This window comes from Crocodylus siamensis, chromosome 1 (genome assembly GCF_052110815.1).
Source record: "Crocodylus siamensis isolate JL-2025a chromosome 1, ASM5211081v1, whole genome shotgun sequence".
In the NCBI taxonomy this organism is placed as follows: Eukaryota; Metazoa; Chordata; order Crocodylia; family Crocodylidae; genus Crocodylus; species Crocodylus siamensis.
The window spans coordinates 346,995,954-347,011,606 of record NC_143395.1 but is presented as its reverse complement, the minus strand read 5'-3'; positions in this window follow the sequence as shown (position 1 = coordinate 347,011,606).

Below are 15,653 nucleotides of genomic sequence, written 5' to 3'. Positions count from 1 at the left end.
GTGGTGCATGTGACACAACACATTTTTTATCCAGGTAAAAAGTTATTGGAAGTTTTACTAATATGTTTCAGACATAGGACTTTATTATTAAGTTTAAGTCAGAGCAAAAACAAAAATAACTTTATTGGAATGTGAATGTATACTAATTTGCAAGCTTATATATTAAGTTTAAAAAATACAACAAACCAGGCAACAATAGTCAAAGGATATTGTTTTAATAGTCCTGTATTCATTATAGTTAAATGTACATCTTATTCAAAATCATAAAACAAATCCTAGCCTCCTTGAGTATCTTCACAATGCATCTAAGACTTCACTGCCAATCTTTTCCACACCTAGATCAAAATGAGCCATGAAGTCAGTTGACTCCCTCAGCACTGCCTGAATAGAAATGTTGTGGCCTCTCCCAGGTACTTGGTTTTACAATTTGGGTGGACCAATAATCAAAGAGGGCAGTGGGTGCAATTGCACCCAGATCTGCCCCTGGTGAAGTAGGCTATCATCTATGAAAGTTTGTGTTTCTGATCCAGTTAATTTCTAAGATGCCACTGCTTTTTGCCCAAGGATGATATAGAAAAGGTTACAAAAGTAGATAACCTGTAAGAGGAAGTAGAAATAAGAGAAAATATATGTTTAGTATGTGTTTAATAATCCTCAACCTCATTTCTTCAATGTTTGCAGACTTTTAGAACTCAAGATTCTTTAGTTAAATTTCCTATGCTACCTAAGAATGGTGAACATCCCATAAACCCCAGCTAGGCCTACCAAAAGATTTCATAGAATCATAGAACATTAGGGTTGGAAGGGAGGTCAGAAAGTCCAACTCCCTGTTTGAAGCAGGACCATTCCCACCTATATTAACCCAATCAAGGCTTTGTGTATGTGGATGTTAAAAACCTCTAAGGAGAAGGATTCTACAGCCTCTCTGGATAGCCTGTTCCCGTGCTTCAGCACCCTCCTAGTGAGAAGGTTATTTCTAATATCTAAGCTAAACTTCCCTTGCTGCAACATGAGACCATTGCTCCATGTTCTATCATCTGCCACCACAAAGAATGGTCTAGCTGCATTCTCATTGTTAGCACTCTTCAAGTGGCTGAAGGCTGCTACTAAATCCCATCTCAGTCTTCTCTTCACCTGACTAAATAACCCCAGTTGCCCCAGCCTCTATTCAGAAGTTGTGTGCTCTTGTCCCTGAACCATTTTTGTTGCCCTTGGCGAGACTCTCTCTTATTCACCTACATCCTTTCTGTAGTAGGGGCAGGTTTTTTCCCGCAGAGCTGTTGCTTAGCCAGTCATTCCCAGCCCGTACTGGTGCATGGGATTGTTCTATCCGAGCCTCATGAGATTTCTTTTGGCCCAATCCTCCAATTTGTTGAAGTCTTTCTGAATCCTAGCCTCCAGCATATCTACTACTCTCCCCAGCCTGGTGTCATCTGCAAACTTGCTGAAGCTACACTCCATCCCATCTTCCAGGTCACTGATGAAGATATTAAATAAAAAGCAGGCCTAGGACTGACCCCTGGGGCACTGCATTCAATATTGGCTGCCAACTAGACATTGAGCCATTGACTAATACCCTCTCAGCCCAAATATCCAGGCAGTTTTCTTTCTACCTTACAGAGCATTCATCCAACACATACTTCCTTAACTTGCTTGCAAAGATGTTTTGGGACACTGTATCAAAAGCCTTGCTAAAGTCAAGGTATACCACATCCTCTGCTCTCCCCACATCCACAGAGCCAGTCATCTCGTCATAGAAGGCAAACAGGTTGATGAGGCATGACTTGCCCCTGGCTAATCTATACTGACTGTACCTAATCACCAGGGATCCTGATTTTCTCTGATTTAAAAAAAAAATCCTCGATTTTTGGGTTAAAAAAAGTAACTAAAATCCACATTTTTCCATGATTAAAATGAAACACCACTAATACATGCATACATACATACATATATATATATGTATATATATATAGTGAGAGAGAGAGATACATAGGTCTATATATATTTATCTATAGAGATATATATAGCTATATAGATATAGATATATAGCTATATATAAATAGATATAGATATAAATATAGATGTAGATATATCTATGGATATAGTGGCATTTCACTCCTATTACGTGGGATAGTCTACATCAGAACATGAAGGTCCTTAGCTTTGGAACAAACTCCACAAACAGACCACCCAAGGATTGGATGTCATGGCTCTGAAGCAGCCAGGAACAAACGCTCCCCCATGGAGCTGTATCTGGGGAATCTCAGTTTCAAAGTTCCCTGTTGCTAGGAACTCTCAAAAGATCTACATTTCTGATATAATCAGAAACTAAGATCATGGGCTTTCCTGCAGCTTCTCAGTTAAAATAATTGAAAGAAATAACTCCTTTGTTGAAAGAAAGCCAATTTTATTGGGGAGCAGTAGGATCTGAGGTGCTTCTTGTTCATGGGAAATTTCCAGTCACATTTCCACTTTTTTTCAAAAACAAGAAGAATCTGCCTTTCAGCTGAATAAGCTTTCAGTATCTTCTAACTGACTTAACCAAACCCATTTCTGAACAGATAAATTGGGTCAGATTTTAAAGGTATCGATTTGAAAAGGAGTTGGAGCTCAAGTAATTTGGAGGATCTGAGGCTTAAGCTTTTTTACAAACTTTTCCCCAAAATAGTTTTATTTTGGTCAGAAAGAAGATAATTTATAAAGGTTAAAAAAGCCATCCAGGCAGGAAAAAAGAGCCAATTTCATGTTATTTACCTGACAAATGTTGCTTGAATATCGAATGTAGAATATAAAATATTAAAATAAAAACTCACAATAAATAGTTTATGAAAAACCCATAAACTGAAGTCTGCTTTAAAAAAAATCCCTACAACATTCAAATATTTTCAAATACTAAACATTTTTTTTTAAAACCTGAAGTCTGGTGGTGAGTAATTTGTTGACACTGAAATGGAGGAAATTTGCCATTGTATGCTGTTAATTTGTTCACTTTTCTGCCTTTAGAATGAAATACCAGGTCTGACACTAGTGACTAAAGCAAGCCTTATTGTAATTCAGTCATGCAAAAAAGCCTAAACTTGGTGGCTAAACTTGTCTCTTGCTCATTCAAACAACCAAATTCTTTAGCCAATCAAGGTAATTTTGCACATGTTTTGTATGTGCTTTAGCTTTTCACAAGTTATAGAATATTATAGAGAAATGGAATTGCTTTAGCCAATAACAGCAAAGGGAAGCTGAACAGCTATTGATGCATAACTGCACATATTTTCCCTTAGCTATGCATTTCTCTGCACACTGGTTGGTTGTGGTTATCTGATTTGCATAATCACTGAACAGTTATTTCTCAATAGTTCAAGCTGTTCAAGCTGTTTACCAGCAACAAAGATGCAGCCTCAGCTTCTCATTCTCTTCAACTGATGTAGAAAAATTCTAAAACTTACATGAAAGAGAAGAATAAAATATTCAAAAAAATCTAAGAAAATTGGGCTGTCACACAGCTGAAAGGGAAATTGTTAAAAAAAACCACGTTGAATTACTGGATTTACTCCCATACTACGTATATATAAATATGATCTCACCTCCTCCTCTTGCATATGCAAGTCATCAAAATTTTGTACTGATCTTTATCACCGCTGTTTTTTTCTTCTTTTGGGGGAGATTTTTTTGCCCTACATTGAGAGAATCCCAGCACTTTGCAGGCAGTTCAATTTTGGAAGGTAATACAAAAACTAATTGTCCAGGAAAGAAAGGAAGAGTCCTGTTTTTGAATAAGGAGTAGAAAAGCAAGGTGAAGTGTGAGAAAAGGAGTTTGGAGAGAAATGAATGAACCAGAACTAGAGATACTATCATATCAATGCACTGCAATTAATTAGTTTTGAAAGTGTTTAGATCCATTATTTTCTCTTACTGTACTTTACTTTCCAATGTGTCCAGCTTTACCATTAAGTACTAGCTGATTTATTTTTAGCAAGCCATTGGCTTCCTGTCTAATTCTATACTACATATTAATCTTCCATAGGTTCACAGACTTTAAGAGTAGAAGGGACTCAGATCTTCTAGTATGAACTGCTTTGTAGTTCAGGCCACTGAATTTTGCGAAGTTACCACTATATAAAACCCAATGACTTTACGTGGACCTAAAACATTTCAGTCCTCAGGGGACCACATTAAGGCTGTCTTTTTCTTCTTTATATGTATGTTCTGTCATAATGTGGTGAACAAGAAGGAAGGAGGAAGCACAGGTGCCTATTTCTGATCTGTATGAGAAATCATCTGTACAGGAGCCAATTATTTGCTTTCCATGCCCTGATGCACCTGATGCAAAGCAGGTGGCACACTACTGGCATTTGGAATATGTTACATTTGTAAGGCTAGGGCCTGGTTTACATTAATGCATTTATTAATGGACAGAAGCTGGCACTTCAGGAAAACGTCCACTTATCATAAGAGCCCTTACTAAACAAATTCCATGACAGCACCTCTGTTATGTTATTCTAACAAAACTGCTCTTCCATTAACATGTAGGCATATAGTCATTACTGTTACTATTAATATATTTGTGCACCCACCTACCTGGGCATGTCTACACAGGTGCTTTATTGCACAGTAGACTATTTTACTGTACAATAAAGTGCCATGTAAAAAGCAGTGACATTACACTAATGTGTAGAAAAAAGCCTAGTGTGCATTAAGCATCACTAAAAAGCACAAAGCATGCAAATGTGCTACTGTCCAGCCTAATGCACATCAATTCAATACCTTACACTGGAGGCACTACATTTAATATGTATTAGCAAAAGTACATTAATGCATGTGTAGATGCACCCCCAATTCCAGACACATGCTAAAAACCTACTCTTTAAGACCCAATCTCTGGGTTTACTCCTTCACACTTTCCTTTTTACAATATTTGTGTCTGTAGAAGTCAAAAGAGCCCCTTAAAGGTAACTGAATATACTATTTGACTTTTGTCTTCTCCAATTATCTGTTGTCTCTTGGTAGTTGCTGTTGATACTGTAATAAAAACTTTGGAAAGATCATTCAATGTTAATTGAAATATATTTAATATTTCTCAGAGACACTGTCTTTTTTCCTTCTCCTGTGATTTTAATTTTAGTAAAATGTTGAGAACTACATTTCTTTTGAAAACTGTTTCCTAGAGGATCCTGGCATGTGACTTAATCCCATAAAATTGACATAAGCAATATTTTGTAGTTGTGAATACAGATTTGTGTCTATATTTGCTTTGTGGATTCATGTTTCATTTATTTATTGTTTAAGAAAAACAAACAAACAAACAAAAACCCAAGCCCAGACCACAGGTCAAACCCCATTGCTTCTTAATACAACGTTAACTTTTTTTTTCCTTTTCTGATGCAGCCAGCACTTATTATCATTCTGAGTCTCTGAAGGTGTTGGCTTTCCCACTTATTTACTTTTCAGCCTTTGAACCATGCAATCCATCTACAGACATTTTTTAAATTAATTTATTCTTTTGATCTACAAAATAATAACTTTGTGGGCTACTCTGGAGAGGAGATTCAACCATATATTCAGATACAATGGGGAATAGCTCTTATTTTTCTCATTATTCTTTACCTCGCCAATTACTTAATTAACATCTTTGTCCTGTATCATGATTTTAATCCTCTTCATCTTCTGTTTTTGAAAGCCTATGCAGGAGATGTATATAGGTTTTAGTGAAGTATTTTTTCCTGTTCTTCATAAATTGTTTTTATAGAGGTGGTTAGTCACATTAGTCTGCAAACAGAAAAAAAGTAGGGCATGGTAACATCTTTGGGCATCTTTATAGGATCTCCAGGGGTGTGGGCGGGGTGCTTTAATTAGAGCAGCTCCATGAGCTCCTCTAATTAAAGTATCCACAGCATCTCTTGTATTCAGTGTCCAATACTCCAAAATGGCAGCAGGAGCACTTTAACTAAAGCTCATTCATCATTCAGGCACCCTTAGAGACTAACTGGATTAGAGAAGCAAGAACTAGTTCTCTCTGAGGCTGAAATCAGCGTGACCAGTGGTGAGGATATTTGAGAACTTGTGGCACTTGGGAGAGGTTCCTGAAGATTAGAAGAGGGCCAATGTGGTGCCTGTCTTCAAGAAAGGGAGGAAGGAAGATCCAGGGAACTACAGGCCAATCAGTTTGACCTCAATCCCTAGTAAGATCTTGGAAAAAATTATCAAAGAAACTATTAACAACAGGCCAGTGGAATGCAACATTCTGAGAGAGAGCCAACTTGGCTTTGTTGCAGGTAGAGCCTGCCTGACCAATCTCATTTCCTTCTATGATCAAGTGATGCATCATCTGGACAAAAAAGAAGAGGTTGATATAATTTATTTGGACTTCAAAAAAGTCTTTGACTTTGTGTCCCATGCAGTCCTCATGGTAAAAATGGGGAACTGCAGCCTTGACAAATTCGTGGTCTGATGGCTCGGGAACTGGCTTCATGGTTGGACCCAGAGAATGATAGTCAATGGAACCATGTCAAGGCGGCACATAGTGATGAGTGGCATCCTCCAAGGCTCCATCCTTGGACCAGTACTCTTTAACATATTTATAAATTATCTTGATTCAGGTATCAGAAGTGGACTGGCTAAATTTACTGATGATAGGCAATTATAGGGGAAGTATGGTCACACTGGACAATAGGCTGGCAGTTTAGGTTCACCTGGACAGACTTACAAGTGGGCAGATCAAAACCTGATGGCATTCAACATGAAGAAATGCAAGGTGCTCCACCTTGAGAGAAAAAGCTACATGATACTTATAGGCTCAACAATGCTACAGTCGCTAGAACCGTGACCGAAAGAGACTTGGGGGTCATGATTGACCACAAGATGAACATAAGCCACCAATGTGATTGCACACCTGGCAAAGCAAACAAAGCCCTGGATTGAATCTACCAATTCATCTCAAGCAAAACCCAGGAAGTCATCCTTTCACTTTACATGGCCCTGGTGAGCCTGCAGCCAGGATACTATGTCCAGTTCTGGACTCTGCAATTTAGGAAGGATGTGGAGAAGCTTGAAAAAGTCCAGAGGAGAGCCATGAACATGATTAGAGGATAAGAGAACAGGGATTATGAGGAGAGGCCAAGAAACATGGGACTCTTCAGACTGTGAAGGCTCAGGGGTGATTTGGTGGCTGCCTATAAGTATATTTGGGGTGTGTATCAGGAGCTGGGAGAACATCTGTTCACCAGGGCAACCTAAGGGAAGACACGGTCTAATGGTCACAGACTGTAGGAAGACTGTTTTAGGCTGGACATAAGAAAATACTTCTTTACAGTCCATCTCTCCAAAGCCTGGAATAGACATCCCACAGAAGTGCTGGAAGCACCTACTCTTGACACTTTCAAGAAACACTTGGATGCCTACCTTGCTGGAATCATTTGACCCCATCTGACTTCCTGACCCTTGGGCAGGGGGTTGGACCCAATGATTTTGCAAGGTCCCTTCCAACTCTATTGTCAATGAAATCTATGACCTTTCATAGTCAACAACCTATTTCATCACTTGGAGTCTATTCCTGACATCTGGACTCCATGCTTAGCCCTGACAAAAAAGATTGTCAGGCATATCATGCCTCGATGAGCAGGTGTTACCTTGTATTACCTTCTGAATATCTGGTATGAAAAAATAACTTAAATTTTCTTGGATAAGAATATTACCATGTGTTACATAGTTAAACTTTATGTAGAACTATAACATTACTTATATCCTTTATTGTCTAAGTTGCTAAGTTGGGATGACATCAACTGTCTTAGGTCTGTACCCTCTTTAAAAAAAAAAAAAAAAACAGAAGGAAGGAAGGAAGGACTGAGCCCTGCTCAGCTGGCTGGTATGGGTAGGAATACATGTAGATGGTGTCTGAGAGGCTCCTGCCCAGCACTCGCAGTGGCAGCTTGAGGGCAACAAAGAGTGGTCACATTCAGGGACAGTTGATGAAGGCATGAAAGAGGTTCTCCTCAATGCCCCTGGGGCAGAATGAGTGGCCCATCCAGATGGCTGGGTCAAAGTGGGATGCAACCATGTCAGTGGCTAGGATGCTGTGCAGCAACTGCTACTGCAGATCACCAGTCTTCTTGGTGGTTGGTGGCTTATACAATGTGTGCCAAGCTGGGTAGGGTGGTGGGGAATCTGGTGGCTCCAGGGGCCATCACCATGGTGTATCAGGGCAGCCCACCAGCACCTGGGCATGGTGGATGTGAACCACCCAGGCATATAGGCTTCCTTGTGACAGAAAAACAAAGGGGTAACCTGTGTCACTGTCAAGAGGCACAGGGAGCATCAGCAGGGTGCCAGGCCCACTTGCCAGCTCTCTGGCCATGGCCAGGGTGCCTGGCAGCATGGGAAAAGACTCGCTCAGGGCATCTGTGGCACAGGGGACCTGGTGTGTCCGGAGATAGTCATCCAGCGTGGTTGCTGCCTCCAGTGGAAGGGCAGCCTGGCTGTTATACAGAGGACGGCACACACTGAGGACAGAGCTCATGCCAAGCTGGGCAGTCAGGGCCTTGGGCAAGAGCCAGGCTGACTGAATGGGGTCAAGCAGATGGCTCGTGGAGAACATGCTCCTGGATGAGAGTGGCTATGAGGCTGGCAGAGGCCAGGCTCAGCACAGGGTGCCTCATGTCTGTGTTATGCACCAGGGGCTCCCTCAGCAGCTGCAGGAAATGCAGGTGCCAGGCCTGGTGATAGAGGTGGAAGGTGGTCTGCCAGGCTCACACCATACTGCGGTAGAAAGTCAGAAGCACCACCCAGTTCAGAAGCATGAGGTCCAGCAGGAAGAGCTCCTGGTCGAAGCCGAGGGCCCCCACCCTCTGTATCACTCTTGGCCCAGCTAATACAGGCCAAGGAGGTGCGTTCATAGGTTCGCTGGCAGACTATCAGGGCCCACACATCTTCCTGGGTGTTAAGGAAGATGGTTATGTCATCTGCATACGCACATCATATCTGCATACCTACAGCAAAAGTACAGGGCCAATGGACAGGCCCATGGTCAATAGGAAGGCCACACCATTCAGGCAACACCACAGAACATGCAGAAGCAGCTTGATGGCCAGGGCATAGAGCATGCCAGACAGGGGAAAGCCCTGATAGATGCCCCTTCAAGCAGGGAATGGGGTTCAGAGCACCCTGTTCACTTTGAGCAGGCTGGAGGTGTCTTGAAACAAGACCTGGAGAGCCCCAGTGAAGAGGGTCCTGAAGCCAAAGGCCTTCAGGATCTCGATGATGTAGGCATGGCCCACCCAATCGAAGGCCTTCTCCTGGTCCAGAGAGATGAGACCAATGTCTAGGTCAAAGAGTTCACTGGCTGTGAGTAGGTTTCTTGGTCACTGCCTGCCACTGCTCCAGGTCAAAGAAGTAGCAGATTGGGGTGTCGGTTTTGGTCAGCTCTTGGCAGCATGCTTTCCCTGCCCCCCTCCCTGCTGAAAGCCCCAAAGCTGGGCAGCGGGGTATGGCTGGGGAGGAGGAGGGCTCCTGCCTGTTGGCCGGGAGGGTCTGTGCAGACCGGTTTGATCCCCCCAGTCCAATAGGCAGATGTTTTTTGAATCAGGGTGGGGTGCTCTAACTCATGGCACTTTATGTAAGCGCCATGAGTTAGAGCAGGAACATCTGTCTGTGTCCTAAAAGAGTAAATTTGAACTGGAAACTGGAACTAGAAAAAATTATTTTTTTCATTCTGAAAATGTATACAAAATAGCTAATTTCAAACCATTCTTTAGTGCACATCAGAACTTACCTTTTCAATCAAACTTTTGAAGTTTAATGAACCAATATTTTCTGGCAGAAGGAAGGGTATATATGCATCTTATAAACCAACTAAATCAAAGGTGGATAAGCTGTTGTAAGCAGTGGCTGGTATGAAGTAAACTGCTGCTTCAAAAAGCTCATACATTTACTTGGTAAATGTAGTGTGCAAAACTATCTTGCCTTCTGCTTGACTTCAGGCTAACTAGTATTTTCATTGAAAGATTCTTGACTATTTCTACTTTTTTGTTTTATTCATTATTTATGTTTCTCTAATTCCTTTTTTTTCAGTATCAGTGTTAATTATTTTCTCTTAACTTTTCTGTTAATGCTGTTTTACTTAAGTGTTCTAACAAGTTTGTGCCTATTTAACTATCCTTGAATAACATTTTAACTTCTAGTATTTACACTGTGAAGCTCAGACATGCTCTTGAAAATATTCAATCAGTGTTGGGTTTTTTTTGTTTGTTTTTTGTTTGTTTTTGTTTTCTGTGAGTGCATCTACATGTGTACTTTACTGCATAGTTGCCTAATTAGCAGTAAAGCATCAAAGTCTACATGTGCATCAGTATTAGGGCACAGTAAATTAATTAACTCCACCATAAGATGGTACTGTTAGGGCCAGTACTACTTGATGGTGGAATAATTGTGATGAAATTCACTTGTAGATGATTATAGGGGCTGGCTGGAGCATAAGGGTGTTAAAGTGCAGGGGGTGCCTGCCACATGGCTCTGCATTTTAGCACTGTCATGCCACAGCCAGCTCCACCACCTGACAAGACCACCCGGAGCCCGGGGCTTACTCCCCTAGCCTGATGCCAGACTAAGGCTGCTTAACCCTGGCTCAAACTGCTGCTGCCCCAGAAACATACGTAGATACCGCTCTCAAGAGCAGCTGACTTCAACCTGAACTGCACCGGAGTTTATTGTGCTGTGTTAATTTCACATGTAGATGCACCCTGTGAAGATTTAAAGGTTCCTATGGGTGGAATTCTATTTCTCTTTGTGAATCCAAATAGCAGTTTTCTAGCCATCTGTCTCACTGGTTTTGGCTTTAGGTGTGGATGTGTAAACTTACCCAAGAAATTTAAGACCCAAGTTCTAGGCCTCCCTGACCTAGAAAGGGTTGAACCTGCATCTCTGATCAACATTGCTCAGCTGCTGTACCGTAAGTCAGGCATTACAGTTTTGCTACACCTTTTCAAGATGAGTGACAGATCCTTATATTTAATACACTGGACAGAGAACAGTGCAGTGAGGAAGTTTCTATCCCAATGGGAGATAAGGTCCATGTTTTTAGGTCAGCGACATACATCTCACCGAGACACTAATAATAAAAACAATTTATTTACTTCCTTTTTCTGGCTGGCTAGGAAGCCAACTTCTAAAAACCTGTGCAAAAGGGTATAGACAATGCTAAACCTGTGTAAGAGATATAATTAGTTGTGGTAGCCTCATTGTAAGCAGAAGGCAGGGCAAACTGACATCTTAGGGCCTTGTTAAATGTTAATTTGTGGCAGCTCCTGGAGCCCTTAACCATTGGATTGTCTGCACACTAACACTTTTGTGTGGCTTCAAGTACACAAACTCAAAGTTACTCCACTCCAGGGCAGGATTAACTCAGCTCCTTTTCCATTAAGGTGTGGCTGCTCCCAGCAGATGTGTCATTCAAATGGAAGGTGTGACAGCAAACTAGCACTAAGACAATCAACATTTGTGTGGGTCACAGTGTAATGTGTAACAGGGTCCATAGAGACTAACTTATTCAGAGAAGCATACGCTTTCATAGGCTAGCCAGATGCTATGAATGGATTTGCAAGCAGTAGCAATACTAAACTTAAAGGAATAAAGTTATTTAAATACAAATTATAGAGAAACAGGAAAGGAACTGGCACTTCTAAGAAAGGCAAAGTGTTTTGAAAAGTTCAAAAGGGATAACAAAGCAGTTAGTAGATTGAGCAACACAGGGGTTAGAAAAGCTAGTCCTGGTAATAAGATAAGAATCCATATATTATGCTGAGACCATACTTAACACAATAAGGTGTGTGGCTGATTTCTTGTTCCAAAATTTTTTCAATTTTTTTTTTTCTAAGAAAAGTTATCCTGGTGTCAGCAATGGAGTGTTCAAGAGGGATAAAATATTCTGCCACAGGCTTGTGTGTCTTAGAATCATAGAATCATAGAAAATTAGGGTTGGAAGGGACCTCAGGAATCTAGTCTATTGTCCCCAACTATATTATCCCACCCAAGGCTTTGCCTAGCCAGGTCTTAAAAACCTCCAAGGATGGAGAGTCCACAACCTGTTTGGGTGCTTTACTACCCTCTTAGTGACAAAGTTGTTCTTGATATCTAACCTAAATTTCTTTCGCTGCAACTGGAGACCATTGCTTCTTGTTCTGTCATCTGTCACCACTGAGAACAGCCTAGCTCCATCCTCATTGTAAGCAAGTAGTTGAAGGGGCTATTAAATCTTCCCTTAGTTTCCTCTTCTCCAGACTAGATAAACCCAGTTCCCTCAGCCTCTTCACAGAAGACATGTGCCCCAGCCCCCTAACTATTTATGATGCCCTCTGCTAAATTCTCTCCAATTCGTCTATATCCTTTCAGTAGTGGGGGCTCCAAAACTGAACACAAGATTCCAGATGTGGCATCATCAGTGCCAAATATAGGGGAAAAATCATTTCCCCATATCTGCTGGCAACGCTCCTACTAATGCAACCCAGTATGCTGCTAGCCTTCTTCGAATTTCTAACTCCCACTGGGTAACTCAATGCATGCATTAGCAGAGTAACTATCATTATGTCATCTCAGTAACACAGTCACCCTGAGATTTGTAACTTGATGCCTATTCTTCACAGGTTGAACCTATTGATAATTTATGACTTCGTGCCTCCATCTAATCTAACCTCCACTGTACCTAAAATAGGAGAACTATCTGTACATTTGTAGAACAGAGAAATTGTTTTGAATGTGGTGCACACCACCCTGAACAGACAGAAAATAAGGGACTATTTTTTAACAAATACTTATTCTGTTTTGATATCTGTAACATGTTTTAAATAGCAAATATCATTACAGGGTTATTATTATTGTTGTTGTTATTGTTGTTGCTATTTAGATCAAGTCAGACAGTGTCAGTGTCTTAAAGAGATCAGAAGTAAGTATCAGATTTGTAGACCTGTATTAGTATACATATTGCTACTTACTTAAGAGTCTTTAAAGCTTCTAAAAGTTTTTAAAAATCTTTTGGGTACAATTACTCTTAAAAACAAAGAAGACATAGAAGAAAATCTGTTGCATTTCCTGGTCATATCAAGCTTTTTACATCCAGGAACAACAGCCAAGACAAAAAGCAAGCAAACTGCATAAGACATAAAAATAAAATACATCCCCTTAAAAAGTTCGATAGAAACAAAATACTCACATTAAGCATTATTCTTCATGCTGCTTGGGCTTTGCAAGCACATTGTTACAAAAGTGGGTCATGTTGCTTAAAAGGTACAACGGCATATTGCAACTGGAAAAGACATACAAAATTATAGCCAGAAAATATATCAGTTAAACTAGAAAAAAGTAGGACAATTACATTTAATTTCTACTCCTGACTAAAATACTTGTAAAGCATACAAGGCAGGGATTACCTATTAGTTGGCATGTGAGTCTTTGGAGCTCATCTTTTTCTTAGGTACGTCCTTAGTCAGGAATTTCAAAGCTTTTAGAAATCTGCATCTGCAATACTGAGAATAAAACAATTTCTGTCCATACTCCTTGCATTTTTACATATCTCTGCAATACTTCTTTTCTCACAGATAAGAAACAATTTATTTTTAATCATATATCATGTTCAGAAGACCCTACCAAATTGCTTTTAAAGGTTAATTGTGTTTCTGCTTTTATTAATCTTGTCTGTTGTTTTGTTTTGTTTTTTGGTGGGGGGGCATGAGGTGGATTGTCTTGGAGTCTAAATTCTGTTTACCAATATTACAAGCAGACATTTAGTCACCATGATTTCAATATTATTAAGTTTCATGCTATCTAGCTGGATACTATTTCCAACAGTTTCAATAAATCACAAAGAAATGTATCTTGCACTCTGTTTTTTTCCCCTACCAACATCTATAACAACCCTTTCTTGTTTCATAACACTAGGTTGTAACTTTCCATTACTAAATTACAGGTCATACCTAGATATTTTGCGTCAAGTGATTTCCCCAGTGAGAACTACCTTTATTTGCCAGGTGAAATTCCTTCACACACTTAACAGGAGACAAGAAATGTGAAATAGGAATCCAGATGTAACTCAGTTGGACACAGAAATTTGGCCTATTATGCATATTGCAATTTATATCTTTGATAATTCAAAAATTTATTGCATTCCATGCAATTTCAATATATTCTGTAGAGCTAGGAACAAAATGGGGAATTGCTGGTTTTATCTGGGTTTTACATTGAAAATAAGCACTCAAGTATCTATCAGTTTCTGTTTCCAGTAGTTTGCTTGTAATTTTTATTCTTGAGGTGGGAGAATACTTCAAGAAACACACGCACTGTCTGCATCCAGATGAGTATGGATGTGCGGTATGTGTTTCCACAGATCTGTCTGTCTTCTCTGCAACACACTGTACGCTCTGCAGACAATCCCTGTGCTGCTACCTTGTAGCATAGAGGTAAGGAAGTTTTGACCCTGAGAGATCCCAGGTTCAAAAATCCCACACCATAAAAAGTGGAGTGGCACGCATAGCCTGGCCGACTGGAGTCACATTCTGGCTGCCAGCCAGGCTTCCAGCTACAGGAGCATCATGGCTGCAGCTCCCCAAATCTACATTTTTTCCATGACTAAAATTAATCACCACTAATATATATATTATTTATACTTAATATATAATTATATATATAATATATATAAGATATAGTTAATATAGCTATTATATGTATTTAATATATATTTATATAGAGATTTTGGTGAAAACAAGAACTTTTTAATCCCTCTGTTCATCACCCCTAAACACTATTGGGTTGAAAAAAAAATCATACTTTGCTATATACTTGGCACAACAATTGTTTTAATAAAATCCATAAATATATTTTGTAGAATACTTTGAAAAATTAAAACACTCAAAACTAGAAATAAAAATAATAACAGGAGAGAGTAATAGCTGATTGAGGGGACTGTTTCCCTCTGAAGAATTTTTGAACAGTTCTGGAGACTGGGTTGGTAGAGTCAAACATTAATGTTATGAAGCAAAAGTATAGGGATGCATTCATTCTGCAAGGTTCTGAGCTCTCCCAACTCGCACTTACAATACAGTTGATTATAATCACTCATTAGCTCAATAATAATGACAGTGCCGTTCTAGTAAAGTACTGGTACTGGAATAAAACCAAGCTAGTAAAGCTTTTTGAGGATCAGGTCATCTTCCTCAAGTTGAGTGATACCGTGCACTTTGAGTGGCCCTTTAAAGTTCTACAGCTATTCTTATTGGTACAGGTAATTTCATTATGAGCCAAGGCAGAAAAGTTGCCTTTGTGAGAGATCCTTTTACAACATGAAAGACTTTTCTTGTTTATGTCCTTCGCATCAGTAGGATATTGGTGGTAATTTTTTTTTCTTGACTACTCTGGAAGCAAGTATTGGGCTAGTAAATCACATAGAATTACTGGGGCACAGCAGTTAAGCCATCTTGCTGCAGCTACAGTGACATGAATTGGAACCTGCTAAAGGCTGTCTCCAGTACCCAGCTGTAAGTAGGTTTGTGTTCATTTGGGGTAGGGAATCAAAGGTTTAATGCTAATGACACCATTCCCTTCTGTGCCATTGGCTATAAATGGTGTTGTGTCTTCAGTATATTAACCTAATGGGACACTTGACTTGGATACATCTTTGACCT